The 24,534-nt window shown below is 44.8% G+C and overlaps 1 protein-coding gene across 2 annotated transcripts in view; it reads left to right on the top strand.

The window, feature by feature from the left end:
• TEX55 (testis expressed 55) overlaps nt 1-24,534 on the top strand; it is a 532,765-nt gene that overhangs the window by 64,121 nt on the left and 444,110 nt on the right. The gene's annotated exons all lie outside the window — the stretch shown is intronic.

The raw sequence follows: 24,534 nt of genomic DNA, 5'->3' as shown, positions 1-24,534 counted from the left end.
GTTGGGTACGGTAAGTAAAATATGGATGGTGGGTTAGGTAGGTGTGGTAGGGAGGCATAGGTAAGTGTGATAGGTATGTTAGTTTAGGTATGGTAGGTTGAAGTGGTAAGTGGAAAGGATGGTATGGTAGGTAGCTAGGTATAATAAATATGTGGACAGGTAGGTTAATATTGTCAGATAGGGTTGGTATTTTTTGTAGGTTAGATATGGTAGGTTATGTTCAGTACTAGGATAGGTATTCATTTCATTTATTTAGTTAGTGTTTTTCTATAGAGCTTCTTGACCAAGTGGTATTAGATCCCTGTACAATGTAACAAGGATACATAGTACCTAAGATAAGATGTGTACAAGTAGCATCATACTAAACAGCAGGCAAAACATACAATGAGGGAATGGGTTTAAAGGGACTGGGAGCGGTACAAGTGAGTGGGTAACTGATGCAACAATATAGTGGTTCACTGTTGTACATATACGGAGAAGAGGAACACAGGCAAAGTTTGAGAAAGGGGCAGATCAACTGAAATAGTGATAGACATTTTATTTTTATAGCAAAGCCTTGAGAAGCTTTCTGAAGGAGACAATATGAGGAGCCAATTGTAATTTCTAATATCAAAGACAAAAAAATAGAGGGAGAGGAGAGAGAGTGTATGCTTTTGTTTTGATGATGATGACGATCATGATGATTTGAGAATGGTCCACAAATGCTGGAAGTCCCTCACAAAATCTATGAGTGAGTTCTTAGGGGCTGATTAGGATAGCGGAAGGACCACCACCACTGCCGGGCCGGCGATGGCGGTCCTTCCGCCATCACACAGTGATATTCCCACCGCCAAATTAGGATGGCGATGGGAATCCCAATCAGTCCACGGCTGACGGAAAGTCAGTCCGCCACTGGTCCACCAGAAGCAATCAGTCTGATTGCTTGGCAAACGGACAAGGGGGCATGAAATGGCGGTGGAGCCTAGCAGGCACCGCCCTCCAGATAACAATGCTGGCGTCAGCCAGCCTTTCCATGGTGGTGGAACTGCCATGGAAAGGCTGGCGGAGGCTGGATTCGGGGGCCCGTTGCGGGCCCCCTCTGTGTTGGGTGGGATGCACTGGGGGGTGGTACCCATGCAACCCCCCCCTGCATTTCCATGCACTAAGTGCAAGGCACAGCGTGGTGCCTGCCACGTAGTACAGGGAAATGCAGTGCATGCCATATTAACATTGCATACAGTGCTGCAGCCAGCAGCACCATCTGCAATGTTAAATGCCCTGGATGAGCCTGCCAGTATGGCGGGCACATCCTAATTGCAGTGGAGGGATCGCTGCATGTCTGGCGGGCAGTCCCGAACAATGCAACGATGGCGGGCGGACTTTTCTTTTCCTCCAGACTTTAGTCCCACTAATGTGTAAACTCCACAGGGAGTTTTTTTTAGAGGTACCTGTTTGTCTTTCTCCACAGGGGGGTGGCTATATTGATAACTCTGGGTGATCTGAGTGGCAGGTAAACCTAACTCCCAAATCAGGGTACACAACACAACTTTCAGGAATGTCAATATTTTTATTAGGAAACAAATAACCACTCTGCAGTCTATTTTGAAACCCAAATATTTATGAGGTGAATCTCTGGAACCATCTTGCATAATAATGCCTCTGAGTCGCTATTCCTACTAGGTGGGAAAGCAGCAGGGAGATCTAGTAGAATGAGGATGGAACATTACAAACAGATTAGCCTACTCTTCAGTCTGTGGGCAAAGGTCAGGCAGGAATACGTTCATACACTGGAGAGCTGAGATATCTGACCTGTATAATCACAGGCCACATTGGAATTTGCAGCCTATTTTAGTGAATTTTAGGGAGGCTTGATTAATAGCTTGCCCAATGTAAATTTAAAGCCGTAGATAACGAAAGCGGGAAAGAAACCTCAAAGTAAGATTTGAAACGAAAAGTTATAACACTCTTAAGAAGCTAAAGAGAATGTATAGGGGCCAGAAAACAGCCCATAGAGACCATTGTTGGGGACAATAGCTAGAAGCAATAGAAAACAAAAACTCAATATGTTTTAGGAAATTAGTCAAGAAGGGTCAGGAAGAACGCATGTTACTTTCGTGGGGGGGGACTTGTGGGGTCGGGCGAAGAATTTTAACCATTGTTTTGCGCTCCGGACTATAGTGCGGAAGTCTGTCGAACATAGGGGGAATTTATTCTGCTGTTTCGAAGACTTCCATGCAGCCTTTGATTTGATAGACAGGGATCGTCTGTGGGAAGTATTGATATAATACAACATTCCAAAAGACCTCTTATGGCTAATTCAGGAGCTACACAGGAGTAATTGGGCTCAGGTCATTAAGGCTACAGAGGGGACATTCACACAAAAAATAAAAATTAATACAGGCTGAGGAAGGGGTTTGTATTAGCCCCTTACTCTTTTCTTTATTTGTGGCGGATCTGTCCACTGTACTATCGAATGCCAAAGGGTTTAGCCCCAGAGTAAATGGTAAACACATGGCATGCCTCCTGTATGCAGATCATTTTGTAATTCTAGATCAGACAGAAATAGGTCTGAAAAGGAAACTGGACGCGTTTAGGGAATATTGTAACTATAAAAATCTAATGGTAACTATGGACAAAACCTGTGTGCTGTGCTTTGGGAAGCAAGAAAGTAATTCAGATGGTATTTAGTACCTACTAAGCTAGAACCAGTTAATGAATATATGTATCTTGGTGCCTGGTTCGAGAGGTCCCTGGAATGGAAGACACATATGAAACCAAAGGTCAGTGCTGGGGCCTCGGTGAGTGGCTTGAAACAAAAATTCAATAAGGACTTTGAAGAAATGTCATATCGACCCATTCTAAAAGCCTGTGTAGCAGTGATACCCCTGTAACTGCAATATTGAGCCAAGCTGCTATATATTAGTGGGAAGAGTAGGTGGGAAGCTGAGGAGGGGAAATGTTTAAAGAGATTTCTGTCCCTTCTCTGCTCCGCCATGATTCAAGTGGTAAGAATGGAAACCGGTATGATATAATTGATTGTACTGGCCCAAATGGCTCTTATAAGATTCTCAAAAAAGATTGGGTGCGGGTAGGAACAGAATGTTTCTTAGAGGTGTAAAAACGAAATTCTGCAAAGTGAATTGAATCGGGAAAAAGCGTCAGAATGAATTTTTGAGGAAGTCCGTGAGGATATGAAGGTGAAGTTGGGCCTACAGAACCTACATATTGAATTTTCAAGGAGTAAGTTAAGGACACTAGGTAAACATTTGTCCTATGAATATGACTATCAGTATTTAAGTGGGAAATAATCGGTACAATTTATGTTAAAATCTTGGCAGAATAAAGAGCGATTTCCGTTTGATAAAAAGTGAATTATTGAGAAAGAGGATCTGAATCAGTCCCCGTCAAATAAATGACATGATAAAACCCAAGATGTTCCGACCAGGAGGTAACTATACCTGTGATCTAATACAAAATGCAATACTGTGCACATTTTATTAGGCTGTGTAAAGATTACACAGCAGCGAAGACAATTTTTACACCCAATATTTTTTAAATATGGAATTATGTGCCATGAGCAAGCTGTAGAACTTTTAAATGATATGCGTTTTCTGGATATAGCGTGTGCCATAGGTAGGTTTATGATGGCAGTTAAAAATGTTATGTTAAGTTAGTGTTCTAAGCAACTTATACGATTCTATAATAAGGTTCAGCATTTTATTTGAAAGCATATTTTAATGAATGGGCTTTAAAGACCTTCGGTCTAAATAACCATGAATTTCGACTGACTAATAGCATGCCTAATGTGCAGTGAACAGGTGCCAGTTAGCTGCATATATTTTGCTCCCCCATACTTTACGACAAACTGAAGTACTAGTATCGCCAACATAGTGTAGCGACAGATGTAGGCAGCTCTTTTGTTATTTTTAGTATATTGAGTCGGTATTTGTATTTGGCAGTCAGTAAATACATTTAGTATTTTATTTAATACTAAAAGCTTGACAATAAATCTACAGACATTAGATAAAAAAGCTCTGCCCTAGGCCAGACACTGGGTTCAGGCTGTTAAAATACATACAATTTCGATACTAGTTCAAGACAATGCAATGTTCAAACTTTAACCACTCTATTGTTGGCAAAAAGAATGGCTGAAAATATAATTTAATTATGCCTCATTTATAGATTTTTTTTAAAATTCTTTTTATTATGGGAATAATGGCAGCATACAAAGCAACGTGCATCTTACATATCTGGCATGCATTATATAGTTTGTCAAGTTCACACAATTGCTATTATTATATACAAGGATACATATTTTTAGTAAACCATACAACAACTAAGGCTATTGGCAGTGCTACAGTTAATAATATACTAAGCACATTGTAAGGAGTAGAAACATGGTATAAAGGCTAGTACAGCAATGGCAGGGCGGTCAATTCGGTGACAGATAACTTTGGCATAGTCATATAGACACTGTTAGACACCCGGGGGCATATCTTACAGTTACAGGACAGAGAAAGTGATGGAATCACAAGCAAATGTGTGCGACAGGAAAGATGTAAAGACAAACAGCGCATTAGAAGGAAAAAAGTGTTCCAGTGGGCCCAGGAGCTAGCAGCGTATCTCTGTCTCGTACCCATTGTAGGAATGGTTCCCAGATGTCCCGAGGACGAGAGGCAGTCGGCATGGACTCCCAGTAAATACCAAGTTGAGTGTGACCATAAGTTACTTGTGATAACCAGTCTGCAAATGTGGGAAGAGTCCTTCGCCCCCAACGAATTGCCACCTGACGCTTAGCGTATAACAGCAAAAGAGCATGCAGTTTGCGACATTTAGATTCCGTGTTAGCCACCCACCCCAGTAGACCCAGCAACGGGGATGGCGTATCCACCCGCTTGAGAATCTAGTTTATGGCTTCAAAGATTGCCTGCCAGTAGTTATGAAGGGATTGGCAGCTCCATGCCACATGGAGGAAAGAGGCATCCTCCGCACCACATTTCCAGCACTTATTGTCCTCTCTGAGACCCATTTGATGGAGAGAAACGGGGGTGCGATAAAATCTATGCAAAAATTTGAAGTGGATTAACCGGAGCTTATAATTAGGGGAAAGTTCCAACAATTACTTTTCCTGGAATTGCTGAGCGCTCCCTGAAACTGTTGCCAAATTGTGTAGTGCTTACAGCAGAAGGACCACTGGTCAGTGGTCAGTTGCGGGTCTAATTCAGCATTCCACATGTGTATAGAGTTTGGAGTGATGAGGGGAGACTGCTCCTGCATAGCATTGTACAGACGTGATATCAGCTTTTTCGGGGACGCCCTTGCTAGAATGTTCTGGAGAGCTTGAAGTAGTGGAGGCTTCTCCGGAAACTGGTCTCCAAAAGCTTTATAAGAGGATTTCAGTTTATGGTACATGAACCTGTCTGCAAAGGATGGGACCGGTTCATCTTCCGCTCCTTGTATATCACGGAACCTGCCATTAGGATAAAGATCAGCGAATGTGTGTAATGACACTCCTGACAAGGAGATGTCCCCTCTGCTGTCCTCCAGGCACGGCAACATTGGGTTTTGCCCGAGAGTAATTGCCGGCGCGTATAAGAGAGAAAGACCTGCACGCCTTCGCAATTCTTGCCATGCCCAGCGCAGCATGTTCGCAGTGTCTATGTCTATTGATGGTCTCGGGGTTTAGTGATAGAGTGCTACACTGAGTGGAAGCGGAGCCACTGAATCCATCTCCACCGCCACATGTGGTTGGTAAGGAGTGGAGTAAGCCCAAAAGTGTGCAAACTGGGCCTGCGCGCACAGGGCATATAGATGCATGTCAGGCGCACCCATGCCACCCTGCCTCAATGGCAACGTTAGGAGCGCCCAAGACAGTGTAGCTTGTCCGCCCGCCCACACCAATGTAAGCAAATGGGAGCGCAAACAGGCGAAAAATTGTTTCGTCAAGGGGATCGGAATATTCACAAAGAGATACAGAAACTTTGGCAGAACCACAATTTTTGCAAGGGCAATTCTGCCGGCAATAGATAGCGGCAGCTTTGTCCATATGGCAACCTTCCCTTCAAGCCAGGCCACAGCTCTGCCAAAATTAAGGGTCCAGATGTCCTGGAGTTTGCGGCTTATCCACACCCCCAGGTACTTGACTTCTTCTGCCTCCCACCGCAAAGGGAATTCGGATTTTACCTCTAAAGTGTTGTCAGTTAGTGGAAAAATGACCAATTTAGCCCAATTAATTGAAATACCTGACAACCCAGCGAATTTAACAAATTCGCGGAGCAGCGGGTCCAAGTTTTCAGCCGGGTTCGATACATATAGGGTCACGTCGTCAGCATATACCGAAATCAGTAGGCTTCTAGTGCTAAAACCAATCCCACGTGCAGTGTGGTGCTGCCTAATTCTGGCCGCCAGCGGTTCCATCGCAATGGCAAATAGGAGTGGGGATAGAGGGCAGCCCTGTCTTGTACCCTGGGAAACAGGAAAAGACGCAGATATTAAGCCATTAACTCTCACCCTCGCTCTAGGTGCAGTGTAGAGTGGACGAATCAGCGCGATAAACATTGGGCTAAATCCCATGCGCTCCAGGATTCGGAAGAGATAGGGCCGTTCAAGAGAATCAAAGGCCTTCGTGGCATCTAAAAATATCGCTGCGGCCTGTACATTTGGATGAAGGTAGTGCAGTACTGAGAAAACGGTCTGTAGGTTATGTGAAGTGGCGCGGCCAGGTATGAACCCCGATTGGTCGGGGAGGGCTACCGTGGGGGGCAGCGGCAGTAAACGGTCAGCAATGATTTTCGCATAAATCTTTACATCTACAGTTATAAGAGATAAAGGCCTGTATGAGTCCAGAGATTTGCTATCCTTGTCCGGCTTTAAAAACGTGACGATAAGGGCCTCCCTCATAGACTCCGGCAGTATCCCCTCTACTCGAGTTTCGGTGAAGACAGCATACAGCCTCGGTGCCAGTTCATCTACATACGTTTTGTAGAAGGCCGTAGTGAGCCCATCAGGGCCTGGGGCCTTGTTCAAGGGCAGACCTTTAATGACCTTAGCAATGTCCTGGACAGTGACCGGGAGATCCATATATTTGCGATGGGCATCGTTAAAACAGACTAGGGCGATAGAATCTAAATAGGTCTCTAGCAATTCTCGCGTCTGCACATGCTTGGATTCATATACTGTAGAGTAGAAAGTGGCAAAAGTCGACAGAACTTCCTCCTGGCTACCACTTCCCCATCGGGGCCAATGACGGTATGCACGCAGGCGGGCATTGTAGCAGTAGTGATGAGCTTGGCTAATGTCTTGCTGGGCCTGTCCCCTCCCCATATCTACGCGCCTCAGCCTGTTTGCCTAGGAACTTAAGCTTGCGCTGCGCTTCCTCTGTATAGTCTAAGAGCTTGGCTTTAATCTGCTTTGCAAGTTCAGGGGTGGGGTTGTCACAGAAGTTTTTCTCAAGATCTTTGAGGTCTTTTTCCAGCGCGCTGTGCGTACCCCTAATAGCCTTAAGAACCCCCGCCTGACGCGCTATGCATCGTCCCCGAATTACCACCTTGAATGCATCCCACAATACTGATTCCGTAGATACAGAACCGACATTTGTGTCAAAGTAATCAGCGATATCTGCCCTAATTTCCTCAGTGAAGGCAGCATCTTGCAAGGCATGTGGTGGCAGGCGCCAGGTAAAGGCATGAGTGGGGGCACCGGGGATCCTTAGTTCCAACAGGCAAGGGGCGTGATCAGACAGCGAGCGGGCCAGACCTTCCACACCGACCGTCCAAGCGGCCACATCTGAAGTAACCAGCCAGAAGTCTAGTCTTGACCAGGCCCCATGGTGACTTGAAATACATGTGCCTTCCCTAACCCCAGGGTGCCTAACCTTCCAAATGTCTATCAGTGAGCCTGGGGGCACCTCTCCGATCTAGGGAATCATTTAGCACCACATTAAAGTCACCACCCCAAATGATCGTAGGGCAGTGCATCAATGTAATCTGGGCCCATACCTTCCTGAAAAACTCCAGATCATCTACATTAGGGCCGTAGACAGCCGCTAACACTATCGGTTTACCCATGATAGTCCCATGTACAACCACGTATCGCCCATCCGAGTCACAGGAAATCAAATGTTCCCTCCAGTCAAGGCCTTTCTTTACCAGTATCTCCACACCCCGGGCATAATTAGAAAATATAGCAGAGTATACGGGGCCCCATCTAGCATGCTTAAGTCTGGGTGACGGTGAGGTGTTTAGGTGTGTTTCCTGTAAAAAGCATATGTCAATGTTGTGCCGTTACAGATAGCCATGCAGCAATCTAGCCTTCCTACTGTCCTGCATCCCTCGGATGTTCCACGTCAGCACCTTAGTCACCCCCATGTGTCCATAGTTGATCCATGGTGTTCATAATCTAGCCTTATCATAATATGACCATGTAAAACAGCAGTATATGATTAAGTAGCAAAGCTCCGACCTGCAGCCAAACAACCCATTCCCCCATCACTCCCCCTCCCACACCAACCCCCCAATCAGGTTGTGATAAAGTCCCCCAAAACGCACAAGGCGTAAAAACAACTGAACAAGTAAACAATGGGAGATACCCCTCGGGGGCTAGGCATCCCGAGCATACAACCCCGTTCACACAGGGTGACTGCGTTAAATTCAAGTTAGATCGAGGCACTGAATTGCAGAAAGTATAAAGGGGCACAAGTGCATAGTGGGAGAGCCACGCAGCATAGGCACATTGCAAAAGGAGACCATATCAGATATAACAGTTGCAACAGCAATAATACACAGCAAAGCGGAGCAAGACTCGCATAGAAATGGTACAGCCCCGCAATAAACGAGGCCCATGTCGAAAGAGACACAGCAGCAAGGAATTTCCAACTGTCAGTCATTGTCACTCAGTCTCGCCTCCGATTCTCCATCAGGTGCATTCTTTTTTTTCGACCTAGAACCACATATGTGCTTCGCAAATTTAAGGGCGGAGCGGGCATCTGTAAAGTAATTGGTAGTCCCCTCATGAAGAACTCGTAGCTTTGCAGGGTAGAGGAGGGAATATTGAAGGCCTGCCTGCAAAAGTAGGCACTTCGTCGGCACAAATTCTTTCCTGCCCGTCTGCACCAGCGGCGTGAAATCGGGATAGAAGGAGAGATTATTTCCCTTTTATGTTATTTTACCTTTCTCTCTCGCCAGTCTGAGTATGAGATCTCTGTCCTGATAGTTCAGCAGCTTCACAAAGATGGGCCTAGGTGTTTCTCCAACCAGCGGTTTCTTTCCCAGCGCCCTATGTGCACGCTCCCCAGTAAACACAGGTGACAGGTGAGGATCAAATAGTTCATGCAGCATGTCAGTAACGAAGACCTCCATTTTCCCAATCGCCGTGGTTTCTGGAATTCCCGTAATTCGAACGTTGCATCTCCTAGAACGTGCTTCCAGGTCATCAGCTTTGGCGCGCAAATCTTCAATCTGTTTCTCCATGCTGGTGAATCGTACCTTCGCGTCCTGTTGGAATTCACAGCATTCAGTGTTGCGATTTTTTAGGCAGTCTAGCCTGGTCTCGAGCGTGCTGACCTGTGCCTTCACTGAATTCAGTTGGGCAGACATGGAGTCCAACTTCGAATCTATGCTTCGCAAGCTAGAGCGTAGCTCCAGCATTAAAGATTTAACATCTATGTCATGCTCGTCATCATGCGCCTCCGATTCCACAGCCCCTGAGTCTTGAGATGGCTGCTTATTGTGGCGTTTTTGGTCGAATGTGAGGCGTGGTTGTCGGGGATCCCCCTTGCCCATCCCTCCAGCCTGGACGAAGTGCCAGCTACACGTCTTCAACAGTCTGTGTGTAATAACTCGTAGCACCCAATAGATCAGGACCAGGATTAGCTGGGTGTAGGCCCCACAAACTCCAGCACCCGTGCAGGATTAGTAGCAGTAAGGTGGGTGCTTGTATTTATGGGCTTAGCCGGGATATTTAACGATCTCGCAGACTCCCCCAATCACACCACATCGCTCGGATGAGAACAGGTGGCACAGCAGGGGCCAGGCGCTATCCAGGGCCCCGGCGGGCATCCCACGCATGCACAGGAAACCTCCCGGCCCCCCAACAGACCGTCGGTGCAGGCCCGTTGACCGGAGGGGAAGCACGCGGTACACCGCGTGCAGCGCCGTGCATAAGAGCCCACACAGAGCTTTCTAGTCAATTCCCCACGGCCGGCTGCCACTCCCGCTTTCAGAAGATGCCCGCCAACTGGTTACAAAGCATCTAGGGCTGACCTCAGAGCACAATGACCATGTCCGTTTTGCGCCCCAGGAGATGCGCGTGGGCTCAATCTCGTTTAGGCAGAGAGGTACAGTGACCCAGGGTGAGCAAGCAGACCAACAGTGGGGCAATGTATCCTCAAGCGAGGGAGCCGAGATCGCAGCCGCACAGGTCAGCCCGATCCAAGATGGCGGCTTCCAGAAATCGTTTAGTTTCGCTGTTGAAATGTTCATTTATAAAGCCTCACACACCTCGGAATAATCGCCGCAGACGGCCAGCAGAGCAGAAACGTCCCCTCCGCCTATCCGGTTCGAATCTGCCGGTCTTGCCGAGTCGTGGAGCACCGCCACCAGCGCGGCCCTCACATCCACGGGCTCCAGTGGACTCAGGTGCCCAGCGATGATATCGCCACCCGCGGCCGCCACCGCAACTCCGTCCCGGCGTCAGCAGCTGGAGCGCGCGACTACCGAAGCACACACGCTGCGGTCTGCAAATTACACCTACGGGTGCCTCTCACCAGCCGCAACCGCACCGTGTATGGATTTACTGCCGTGCGATCTGACAGGATTATTACAGGATTTATATTGCAGTCGGCAGAGCTCGCCTATTCAGCGGCCATCTCGCTGCTCGGTCGGCCACGCCCCCTGCCTCATTTATAGATTAATCTCTTGGGACTATACCATAAAACGGCTTTCCATTCAAAGAAGTGGCTCAGGAATCTGGACGGTTGATAGATTACGATTCCATAGAGAGCATCTGAAATTCATATGAGGACCCCCAAAACATTCCTACACACTAAGGGGCTTTTACTCGTAGATGAAAAGGTCCATACAATCAAGTCCAAGGTGGTGTCAACAGCCTAAACACGACATGCTAGGCTGGATCTGATCTGAAAAGTATAGATGGGACTAGGTGCATTTTGGGTATCAGCGTTGGAGCGAAGACCAAGATTGGTGAGACCATGCTTGGAGATATTTTTAGGTTATGCAGTTTAGATGTTCAATTCAATTCAATTCAAATCAATATAAACTTTATTCGGATAAAAGTACATATCCATAAAAGTACAAAAACAGAAAATCAATTAAGACATCTGTTAGAATTAAAATTAGGCCTCCAGTGATACTGTGCACAGTCTCATAGTGAGACAAACAATAAAAACATATAACAGTTCAGGTTAAAAACGTGAAATAAAGTACTATAATTCAGCACGGGCGCATATAATTACGGGTGCGCACCGCCGCCTTCAAGAAAGAACCAACCCGAAAGGTTAGTTCATCATCATTTAGATCAATGACCATCCCATAAGCTGCTTTATAATCGATCACAGGTAAAGCTTTAAAATAAGGGATCAAAAACCTTTTGGTAAGAATTAAATAGTATGAACAAAAAAATAAAAAGTGCAGCATTTATTGTTTGTATTGATTATTGCATGGGCAGGGTAGAAGGTCAAGGTTAGTAGTAAAACCCACAGGGAATGATAACATAAATGTCATAGTATCAGTCCTCAGCCGGAAGAGTAAGCCCCTTTCCCAATGGCCGAATAGCTAGAAAAAGCGGGAGTAGCATTCTCAATATGCATGTATCTGGCCACTGACTTTTTATTTACATTCTATAGCCAATCTACAACTTTTATACGATGCATAGAGAGTCCTTTGGAGGGATTTACTACTAATGGTGCTAATGTCTGAGGGGTTTAACAATCCAGATTCTAGGTTCACACTAACTAAACTTTTGTGAACCGCAGCCAACCATGGTATATCCATCCCCCTGTCACATTTCAAACAATCTAAGATTATCTCTCTGGTTAGTTGAGCTGCAGGAGTTTTCCAAATTCTCAACCAAAATAGAGTTGGACGAGCCTTAATGTAGTCTTCAATTTATGGAAGAAGATTGAGTTCACAATGCTTGTCACCCAAATTGTTTGCAAAGTATTGAGAATGAATTCGCCCCGCAGGGGCTCACACATTTTGAGCATACGAGGAGCGGGTCGTATCTAGAGAGTCTTTTAGCTGCCCACTACTTGTTTTGCACAGAACAATCAGATATTTTAATCCCGATCCCAACCTATATAGGTCAAGGCCATGATAGCATTATCGATTATATCTTAGTGTCATGTCCCTTGATGGACCGTATTGGTTCTTTTGGAGTTAGACAGGTTGGGATAAGTGATCATAATCCCCTTAAGATGGACATTAAAATTAAGGCCCTTAAGTGTGAGATACCTCTGACTCTTATCTCAAATTCTAATATAGTTGCTAACTGTCAGGGTCGAAGGCTGAGATGGGAGGTAATTACTCCGGCCGATTTCCTTGGTAACTTGTACAATAGTAACCGTGAGGATTTCAGCCTTTGCACTAATATGGGTGCTGAGTCAAGGGAAATTTTAGGTGCCTTTGACCGCATCACAAATCAGATAGCGGTCAGCCTGACTCAGCGGGGCAAACCAAGGCCAAAGAAACAAAAAAATTGGTTTGACCAAGCGTGCATTACTGCACACACTGCCCTCATGGTGGTCCTGAAAGATCCTGTAAGGGATACTATTAGGATCACTGAGGCTAGGAGGATTTATAAAAATGTAATTAGATCGAGGAAAACCGAGCTCAAGGAGATGGCTTGGGATGAACTGAGTCAAGTCAGTACCCTAAAAAGTAGTACCCATTTTTGGAAAGTGATTAATAGTCCAGTTTTTGATGAGGCAGATAATACAATCAAGGACTGCCTCATCTCTCCAGAAAGATGGGTGGAACATTTTAGTGGCCTGTACTCTGTGAGTACTCACTTGTTATCTACTCCTCATGGGGATTCTATTCAGGCACCAAAAATTACTTTCCAGGAGGAGGAAGTTATGGAGGCAATTGTGTCCACAGCCAAGGGGAAAGCACCGGGCCCGGATGGGGTCCTGGCGGATTTGTACAGGGCTGATCCGAGTGTGTGGGCAAAGATTCTAACTCGTGTTTTTAATGCTGCCACCAAGGCTGGCGTCCCAATGTCTTGGGGCAAAGCAGTTATAGTCCCAATATATAAAAAGGGCTCAAGAGAAGATCCGGCCTGTTATAGGCCCATCTCACTCTTGGACTCTGCTGCCAAGATAATGGGAAAAGTTGTACTAGCACGTCTCACAGATTGGCTGGACAAAAACTCCATTATCTCGGACTTGCAGTATGGTTTCAGACAGGGGAAAAGTACAGTTAGCCAATGCCTTAATCTACATTTGGTCGTAGGAAAATACACGGTTGCAAAACAGGGGGACATCCATTTAGCCTTCATGGATTTGTCCACTGCTTTCGACCTTGTAAATAGGCAAAAGCTATGGGCCTCTCTCTCTGACATTGGGCTGGAACCTGCTCTAGTATCCTTCCTGGCTGATATACATGGAAACAATACCGCAGCGGTCCGTTATAATGAAAATGAGAGTTTAACTGAAGCATGGCCAGTCAAGCGAGGAGTAAGGCAAGGATGTATCCTTGCCCCTTTACTGTTCACGCTTTACATAAATAACTTGGGAGACACATTAATATCATCTTGAAAAGATATCCCAAGGGTAGGTCTTAAAAAGATCCCAGCACTACTATATGCAGATGATGCAGTTTTAGTGGCTAGAACAGCAAGAGGGCTGCAATTGCTTTTAGATCGTTTTATTAGTTTTATGGACTCTCTCGATTTAATAACCAATTTCAAGAAGTCACACTCTATGACGATAGGTGGGAAGCGGGCGAAAAAGGCACGATTTTTTTGCAAAGGCCTAGAACTCATTAAAGTTCCACCTTTCCCATATTTAGGGATACTATTTGATGAGAGAAAAAGAACAGCCTATCTAGGTCTACTGGGGCTGTTTTGGGTTTTGCAAAACGGATAGGCTCAAAGCCACTCCCAGCTCTTATGGAAATATATCATGTAAAGTGTGTCCCCATGGCGCTATATAGGAGTGAGGTATGGGGCAACATAGATGCTAGTGAAATACAAGTAGCAGAAAACATCTTTTTACGAAAATTGCTGTCGCTCCCAGCATGTGCTGCTACTTTTAATATACATGAGGACGTGGGTGTTGGCTACATTCTAGATCAGATTGCTGTGGCCCCACTATTAGGTTGGCTAAGAATTTGGGCACAGCAATCACCTAACCTAAACCAATTGATAATCCAAGACTGTATGTCCCTAGACAGAGCCCTTGACATTCCATGGCTTAGATATATTAAAACACAAATGGATGTATTGGGCAGCCCGACCTGTTTACAAACCCGAGGGCGCTAAGCAAGGTGGCTATTAAAGCCATAAAATCCCAGTTTTTAAACAGGGCAATGTTAATGAGGGAAGAAGGGGAGTTGGTCAAACCTTCAGTCAGGAGCTTTGTAATGCTGAGTATAGGAAGAGAAATCCAGCCATACTTGACCTATATAAACAAGCCATCCCATTTGTTTGTATTGACAATATTCAAGTATTACATGCTCCCATGGCTATTATCTTTTCCAAAAGGTTTTTCCAAGGAGGGGGTTCTTGGGCCCTGCCCCTGTGATAATTTCTCAGAGCAGAATACTTTACATATGGTTTTTTTCTGCGACTTTTACGTTTTATTACGCAAGAAATTTATATTGCCATTGTTAAAGGGTTATAACTTTGAACAGGTTAGGCCGGCCTTGGCATATTTGCAATCCCTGGGGTCCCCGTTGGTGTGCTTTGGGGTAGCTAGCTACATCACGGGGGACATTAGACGAAGAAACAAGGTGTAGTAACTGTGACACCAATTCCCCACCTTCGTATCTATAGTGACTTTATGAAAGAGGAAATTTTATTGGTGTGAAAATTTAACAAATGATTTAGGGAATTTTATAAGGAATACTCAATGGGCGACAAATCTTTTAAATTATTTATTTGAACTCCATGTATTGTTTCATTGTGGGGTTAGGCAATTTACATGGTTTTTTAATTAATTAAAAAACATGCACATTTGTAATCTGTTAATTACATTCAATGGTTGTATGTAATGTATTTTTTATCCTATGAAATTTTGTTTAGTACTGCGCTTTGATGGTTTTAAAATTTTAACCGAATAAAGCATATATTGACTATGACTATGACTATGACTATGAGTTCACAATGACTGGCGTATTTGGATGATGAGATGGGTGCCCCCAGGATTTTACAGATTTTACGGCAAAATCTATTTTCTTCACCCTGGATGCAAGCACTGTTAGTATGCCCCCAGACTTCAGCGCCGTAAATTGCAAGGGGTATACATTGGAGTCTGAAGATCTTAACAGTTGAGGACACCACCTCTACATTCCTCGGCTTGGGAAGCCCAAGTATAGTGTTGATAGAAATTGTAAACTTCCTCCTGCAGTAGGCAATGGTCAGTCCACATCCCATTAGAGGCAAATACCAAACCAAGGTATGGGAAAGTGTGGAAGCTCTGTAAACAGTTACAATTTAAAACTATTGATGAGTTAAAATACTTCTTAGACGCACACGCCAATAAAAAATAATTTTTTTTCATTGGTGCATAGATCCTGGCCTGCCATGAACTCTACAAAAAATCCTGAGTCCTGAGGAGAACCCTCAACTCATCAGTGGTTCGAAACGCGTTGACCCCCAGCCTGTGACAAGGAAGAAGGGTGCAGCAAGGGAACAATTAATTTTATTGTCACCCTCCCTAGCTGTACAATCCTTAAAATACTTAATCACAGGTCTATTTAGACAGGCAGGCAGTTTCATTGAGTTTTTGTGTCCGCCTGTCTATTGGTATATAATTTGAAGGACTGGTTCTTTTTGTTAAATGTTTTTCATGTCTCAATTGATTTGTATATAGTACTGTTTTTGGTGTTCTGAACTTACAGTATTTATTGTGATTTTGTTTTACACTTGTATATATTGCGCACATGATTGTCTGAATGTTTACTTGATTGTTTTGACAAATGTGCCTTTGAAGACACACTGATAAATCAATGAAATTTGAACAAAAAATAAAAAATCTTTCCTAAACAAACTTGTGGTTCATGCAGTACAGATAGGCTGGGTGTTTCTCAAATAACTACAAAGTAAACCTGGCTGGCTACTTTGCTCTGTTTTGTATGAACTCTACAAAGCCATGGACCAAGATGCGGAGAGCTTTTGGGTACGTCCCATCAGCACCGCGTCATCGGCATATAACAATGCAGGGAATTTGTTGCTGTTAATAAGTGGGACATCCTGAGTTAATGTTGCCAAAGACGTATTTAAATCATTGATGTATAAAATAAATAGGAGAGGGGCCAGGACACAGCCCTGCCTGACCCCCCTACCAACATCAATGGCTTTGGAGACCTTGCCATCCTTACTAATACACACCCGGGTGTGTAGATCTTTGTGCAGATAAGCTAAAAAAGAAACGATTGACTCCCCCAATCCATAATATAAAAGGGTTGTCGACAGGCGAGATCTGTTAACATTGTCAAAGGCCGACGTAACGTCCATGAATGCCAGATATACAGGTGTTTTCTTAGCAATGTTATATTTGATGATAATCAAGTTGAGGTTAAGGCATTGTTCCACGGTGCCGATGTTATTCCTGAACCCCAACTGACACTGATGTAAAATCTGACATTAATCGGCCCATGACCTAATCTTGTTATACAATACCCTCCCTAAGATTTTCTGGGTATTATCGATCAGGGAGGGAGGCCTGTAGCAACTCGGGTTAGAGCGGTCCCCTTTCTTAAAAATCGGCACTATAATACTGGAGGACCAAGTATGGAGTATAGGAGAATTGGTTAAATTGTTAAAAACATTTAGCAGTAGTGGCGCCCAAAAATCGGGGTGATTTTTGATAAGGTCAACGGCCAGACCGTCAGGCCCGGGGGCTTTACATTCCAGGCTCTGTTCAATGACCTCCTCTACCTCAGATAAATCAATCGGGATCCTGGTAATTGGAGTATTATCCTTAATAACAGAGGGAGAAACCGAGGCAGCATAGAGCTTACTAAAATGAGCCTCCCAAGACTCACTGGAAATATTACAACTAATTGACGACATAGAGTTTCCGAGAGACTTGATACCTTTGACAGCCTGCCAAAAGTCCTTGCCATTTTTTAAAGTGTTTGCCCGAACAAGGTTATCCCAATGCTCTTTTATAATCTCCTCCTTTCTGATTGTGGTAACTCTTTTGTAACTCAGCCTAAGTGATTTAACCAGAAAACTGTTCCTAGGTTTGTTAACAATCGCCCTTCAAGGGGCTCGATTAGCTGAGGAACAGTCGGCATTAACCCAACCTGGGTCTAAGTTAGTTTTCTTATTGGGTTTGGACAACAAGGATTTGATGCTGGTACGAATGTCTGAGAAAGCACCGACTACCTCCAGGTTACATTCTCTAAACGTCAGACAGGTGTTAATCAAATCGGGGTAAGATCTTACCATCCTTTCGAATTCCACTTTATTATCTAAACCACGCCAAACTAGTCTAAGGTTGTCAGTAGCAGGTGTCAAATCACTGGCACCCTGCGCATTGTGATAAGTTGATCTGGGCGTGAGACTCAGGGTCAAATTAATCGGGTTGTGGTCCCCCTGAAGTATGGGAATTACTTCCGCCTTTAACACACAGTTTTCTAAACAAGCTATCGGAATCATGGGTTGGGGATGGTACCCCCAGGCCAAGAGAGAGACGCCTCTCGGTCAGTTCGATTTCATTACTGACAATGCTGACTGCTCTTTCCAGCATACTATCAATACTTGTTGCAGCAGGCCTAAATACCGATTGTCCCACACGCTTCCCCATAGTCATGTTAACATAAATATCTGATTTGTATGGGAAAATATACTTGGCTCACCTAAGGTGGGTTACAATCAGCAGAACACCGGTTGAAAAGGCCCATAGGGATGAATGGGAAATAAAAAATACCGAATGGATACCTACATCCCATTTACCGATTCTAAAATACCGAATCGGCAAAATTCGGTATTTTAGAATCGGTAAATCTGGATTACCTACATCTGGCCCTTAGTTAGTTACATCCTGCCTGTTAGAAATTCAGACCTGCTTGTATACAAAGGCCTCCTGTCATAGTAGCCTACTAGTATATGATAAGATTGGGTCTTGTATTGATACTTCCCTTTCAAGGCCAGCTGAGAGGAAGATGTTGGCACCTTGTCGCTGGTTTGATAATAACTGCACTAATGCATATAAGGCACTTTTAGCAAAGCAAAAACACAATCCTAGGGATAGTGGGGAGGTAAGAGAATACTGGGCATTGCATAACGCAGCTGTTAATAACAGAAAGAAGCCACTAAACACAGAGCTGTGGGAGGACCTTCAGCACCTCCAAAGATAGCACCCAGTTCTGGAAAGTGGTCAACCACCCTTTTGAGAGGGAGGATAATGTGCTTGACAATATATTATTGCTGCTATCAGTTGTTCCCTCCTAGAGTCATAGCGTCATTCTGTCATTATACCCATGTTCTGGAAAGGGAATGGGACTGACCCTGCCTATTATAGACCCATTTCTCTCATCGAGATAGATAGTACGCAACTTTAAACATAAAACTAGGGGTGGAAAGACATTGGCGGTCCTAGGGACCAAAGCCTGGAACTCCTTGCCAACACAACTTAGACACACACATACAGAACTCAATTTTAGGAAGTCCTTAAAATCCGGGATCTTTGGGATCCCAGATAACACTGTTTGGTCTCTTATCTAAAGCTCTGACATCTTAGTCTGTGCCAGCTCTTCTCCTATCAGGTGCCCTTTTCTCCGCATACAGCGCCAAGATACTCCTTGGAGTGAACGTTGCGCTATATAAATGCTCCTTCATTCATTAGGTCGAGGACCTAAAGGCTGCGCTTACGCAGTCTCCGGTCGGAGATTTAATGTCTTTGAGTACGGGGCTTGAACCCGCCTCTCTCCTCCACCTCTCCTCCATTGGCTGGCTTCCTAAACGGAGGCCAGCCATTGGAGGAGAGGGGCATCACTCCAACCAAGCCCCGTCTCTTTCGGATTCGGGGGCGTGTTTTTGGCGTTCTTTCCACCTGTGACGTCATCCGTCACTCAGACCGCCAAAACACGCCCCCGAATCCGAAATTTTCAGAGGTTTGCGGCCGCCATTTTTTTTTTGTGTGTTGTAGTCAAGAACAGCCCCGCTGCCACTCCAGGTAAGTTTGTTTGTGCCGTTTTCGTGCCCCTTTGTGCCTCTGTGCTCCCTTGTCCGTGATCCCGTTTTTGTGTTGGTCTCCTTACCCCCCCACCCTCGTTGGTGCGCCCCCTGTCTGTGATCCCGTTTTCGCGTTTTCGCCGCCCCTCCCGATTACTAAACGTCTAGTATTTTTCTAATTCGACGTTATAGGAATGTCCATGAGAAGTCCTGTAAAGTGGTTTACACTGCCACCCCCTTCCCATTTCGGGTGCCTGTGATTGCTGGCAGGATTCTATGTGCCTCGGGGGCCGCATTCCTCTCCATTGTTTTATCTGTTTGTGAACACCGGCGGCATGTCCACTCGAGGCACTGATCTGGTCTTGACGTCTCCGGCATTCATTCATTAAAGCTGAGGAGCTGGTTTGTAAAAGCTCATTTCTACGTAGATAGGCCGTTGCGTGGCCTTGGAGGGCGCGTGGTACAGTCAGATGCAGTGTTCTCGCACCCTGGCAGAGGTTTGTGAGCGTGGCTTCAGCACTGAAGAGAAGCAGAGAGGGCAGGGAATCCGGGAGGGAGTAGAAAAAACAATGAGAGATGCTAGGTCAGTGATGTTGTCTGTCAGCTGTGTCGGACCAGAAAAAGTGAGTCCACCAAACCACTAATGAAATATTGCTGGGTTGAAGAAAATTCCCATCAGCACACCCTTATGGTGGAATATCGTCATGTGGGATAAATCTCATAAGTCCAGATCTCACCCTACGCACCTGGTGATTGTGCGGAGAAGGATTATGATAGTATTTATCACAGCCACAGCAATTTTCAAAATAGTGCAGATGGAGTGCAGTGCTAGTAAAAAACAAAGTGAGGGAGTGTGACAGTAAAATTGACTCAAAGGACAAAAAATATGTTTATTAGATATTATCCAAGGGCCAAAAATTAAAACAACGCCTGATAGTTTCAAATAATAACTATCTGTTGGCGCGGTGCAGTGGGGTCAACATGTTTCAGCTCTATTGGATGAAGTATCCAAGCATTCTTCAGGACCAGATTGTTCTAGCAACTGCAAAAGTTGTGGAACTGTGAATAACAGAAATATCAATACTCATACACAAAGAAAATGGATTCTGTCAATTTTACTGTCACACTCCCTCACTTTGTTTTTCACTAGCACTGCACTCCATCTGCACTATTTTGAAAATTGCTGTGGCTGTGATAAATACTATCATAATCCTTCTCCGCACAATCACCAGGTGCGTAGGGTGAGATCTGGACTTATGAGATTTATCCCACATGACGATATTCCACCATAAGGGTGTGCTGATGGGAATTTTCTTCAACCCAGCAATATTTCATTAGTGGTTTGGTGGACTCACTTTTTCTGGTCCGACACAGCTGACAGACAACATCACTGACCTAGCATCTCTCATTGTTTTTTCTAGTAACTGCAGGAGTTTGAGTTGCTATGGTCGTTAAATATTCCTCCCTTGTTTGACCCTCCTTACTCTATTTTTTCTAATCCGGGAGGGAGGCCTAGGGCAAGAGGATCACAGAGGTCTAGGATAGAGATCAACTGCCTGAGGCAGTTAGAAGGAAGAAACAGTAAAACCCCGCAGGAGATCCCTAGCAAAAGGAGACACTGCACTCTGAGACTGTTCATGTGCGAGGCGTCCGGCAGCTGCAGCCGCGGGAGACATGTACAGCTACCAGAGACCGGTCCAAGGAGAACCTTATCATAATTGGGACCGAATAGATGGCAGGGACCACATGCGATCTTTCCATCGAGAGGGCATGGATTTAAAATCAGTCGAGCCTTTCAACAAGTTGCGTGTCATTTGCATAGTTGGAACGAGTGATAGGAAGGACTGGATCTGGGCAGCAGGAGGTCCGCGTAAATGTTAATAAGAGAGGGACTAAGTGCAGAGGAATACAAAGGATACTCCTATATTGGACCAGTACAGATAAGGCGTGTTTGCAGAGCAGCGCCGAGAGCCAGCGTAACCGAAACCCCATGTGAGCACTGCACCTGGCAGCACTGGGATTGAGAACCGCTGCCTCCTCGCCTGCGAGCCGCAAAGTAAGGTGCAGAACATAGATGTCATGCTGTCACGTGGCACCTCTGTGCCTCTCATGGAATCCTGTCATGTTATTCAGCACCGAGGGTTGAAAGCGAAATTGAAACCCGATGCATTTGATCCGGAGCTCTGCTTCGAAGCTTTGTAGAGTTGTGTGGGGTGGGCGCTTTGTGACGGTGATAGGGTAATTTATTCTCTGAAGGGAACATTTCAACAAAACTCTGATTTTCTGGCACTGGTATTTTGGAAAACCCACACCAATAAATCCTACTCACGGGGTGCTCCCCTGTCTGTGTTCCGGTTTTTGTGCCTCTGTGCTCCCCTGTCTGTGTTCCCGTTTTTGTGCCTCTGTGCTCCCCTGTCCGTGTCCCCGTTTTTGTGCCTCTGTGCTCCCCTGTCCGTGTTCCCGTTTTTGTGCCTCTGTGCTCCCCTGTCCATGTTCCCGTTGTTGTGCCTCTGTGCTCCTCTGTCCGTTTTCCCGTTTTTGTGCCTCTGTGCTCCCCTGTCCGTGTTCCCGTTTTTGTGCCTCTGTGCTCCCCTGTCTGTGTTCCCATTTTTGTGCCTCTGTGCTCCCCTGTCCGTGTTCCCGTTTTTGTGCCTCTGTGCTCCCCTGTCCGTGTTCCCGTTTTTGTGCCTCTGTGCTCCCCTATCCGTATTACCTTTTTTTTGCCTCTGTGCTCCCCTGTCCATGTTCCCGTTTTTGTGCCTCTGTGCTCCTCTGTCCGTGTTCCCGTTTTTGTGCCTCTGTGCTCCCCTGTCCGTGTTCCCGTTTTTTTGCCTCTGTGCTCCCCTGTCTGTGTTCCCGTTTTTGTGCCTCTGTGCTCCCCTGTCTATGTTTCCGTTTTTGTGCCTCTGTGCTCCCCTGTCTGTGTTCCGGTTTTTGTGCCTCTGTGCTCCCCTGTCCATGTTCCAGTTTTTGTGCCTCTGTGCTCCCCTGTCTCTGATCCCGTTTTTGGGCTGTGTGGGTGGCTTTGTGTGTGTGGCTCTGTGTGGTTGTAAATGAAGTAGGTCATGCATTTGCGAGCGATTATGCTATTGGCATTGTAAATGACAATGCCATTTATTTAACGATTAAGCTATTGGCAATGTAAATGACAATGCCATTTATTTATGATTTAAACAAAAAAAATGTCATGAGCAATACCAATAGCTCTACCTTTAATAATGCCGAGACCATTGCATTGTAAATGCTTGTTTTTTTTATAGTTGAGATCATAGGTAGGGTATACTGAAACGCTTCACCAGTGGGCTGAGGAATTGCACATACTGACTGACATTCTATATAGGTTTCGCCTGGGGAGGGGCACTGTGGAGCAGAAACTTAATCTTTTAACCAACAAATATGATCGGTCAAAAAAGGGATCACTCCATTTAGCGTTCATGGACCTCAGCTCTCCGTTCGATATGGTTAACAGAGAGAAGGTCTGGGCAGAGCTGGGGGCCATGCGGGTGTATGTGACACGGGTAAGCTTTCTCAGGGATCTCCATTGTGGGCTGATGGCTTTGGTCTGCTATGGTAGCAACGGGGACTGCACTAAGCACTTTGCTCTTAGAAGGGGGTCCCCCTTTCTTTTTATCCTGTACGTTAATCGGCTACAGAATGCACTCCTTGTCCCGGGCATAGACCAGCCAAGAGCCAGAGGCAGATTGCTCCTGGATCTTTTGTATGCTGATGATTCTGTTTTATTTGCTTGCACTGCTAGAAGCCTGCAGTTGATTTTGGATTCTTTTGATGATTTTATGAGTAGCATGGATTTGCATACTAATTTTAACAAATCGCATGTGATGGTCCTGTGGCCTAAAAGCACAAAAAGTGCTACGCATTCCGCTCAAGGATGAGCGGAAAGCAAGGTTAATAACTTTACATATTTAGGTATTTTAATAGACTCAAGATTGAGCTGGCAACCCCTAATAAAAAAACTGTAATCTCAAGAGAGAGTAAATAACGGCACAAGCTTTTATTGGCTTATGACAACGGGTCATAAACCATTAAAAATCATGCTGGAGGTTTATGAAGCCAAATGTATCCCCATCTCCTTTGGGTGTGAGATTTGGGGATATGCGCTGCTAGATCCTCTAAGGTTAGCAGAGACTACATACCTTAGGAGTCTTTTAGGGCTGGAACAATACACCCCAAGTGAAATGATAGATGAAGAGCTAGGTATGCGTTATTGTAAATTACATCCAGTTGCAACCTCTCTTGTTATGGTGTGCTGTTGGCTAAAGGTTGCTGTACATCTGAACAGGGTACTCATTTTAGATTGTATGAAATTGGACAGCATGTGTATCTTTGCCTGGTTGATATACATTCGAGAGAATTTTAGAGTTATATTATAATCCCCTAAGCATTACTAAAAAAGATGTTGCATGGTTAAAAGAATCAGCGGAATAACAGTGGAAAGGAAATATTTAGCATTATCCAAGCCTCTTAACCAAAAATTTGTTTTGGTCAAAACAGTACCTAAGAAAGAGCCAAATCTTCTTTTTGAGGTGCCTACCCATCAGCGTTGTCGCTTGATGTTTTTCAGATTGGGTTTGTTTTAGCACCTGCTCTATCCCGAGAGTAATCTGATCCACCTACATGTATTTGTGATCTTTTCTCTAAATGTGACATCTTGCACATTGTATTGATATGTCCTTTTTATAAATCTCTTAGGCACAAGTTTTTAAAACCTCTTTTTTTTATCATTGGACTTTTATCAGGCTAGGCCTGCTTTTCTATATCAACAACTTTTAGGTTCTCATGAATCTGTTATAGTGTGTCAATGTTTCTCATGGGGGTTTACAGATCAGCTCAACAGGGGTAGTTATTAATGATCAAGCTCTTGATGTTTTTATACAATTTTATGCCAATATTTACATTTCTTGTATGCTTTGTTGTATAATTGTGATATTTTTCAATTTTCTGCTGTACTTATATGATTTTGTTTTTAAAATCAAGTAAAGTATTGATTAAGATGATGACTACATCTAATACAGCAAATAGTCACCTTCATGGTATGAAGAAAAAATACCCCATTCCTCGCAAACAATGGCAAGTGGCTAGATATTGCTGCTTTATATGATGATGCTTAAGCTCTGTAATTACATTTTTTTGTGCCTTCTTCACTTATTCTGCATGAAATACAATCAATTGAACAGC

Source organism: Lissotriton helveticus, chromosome 8 (assembly GCF_964261635.1).
Source record: "Lissotriton helveticus chromosome 8, aLisHel1.1, whole genome shotgun sequence".
Taxonomy (NCBI): Eukaryota; Metazoa; Chordata; class Amphibia; order Caudata; family Salamandridae; genus Lissotriton; species Lissotriton helveticus.
Note: the sequence above shows the minus strand (reverse complement) of the source record. Positions and strands in the feature narration are given on the sequence as shown.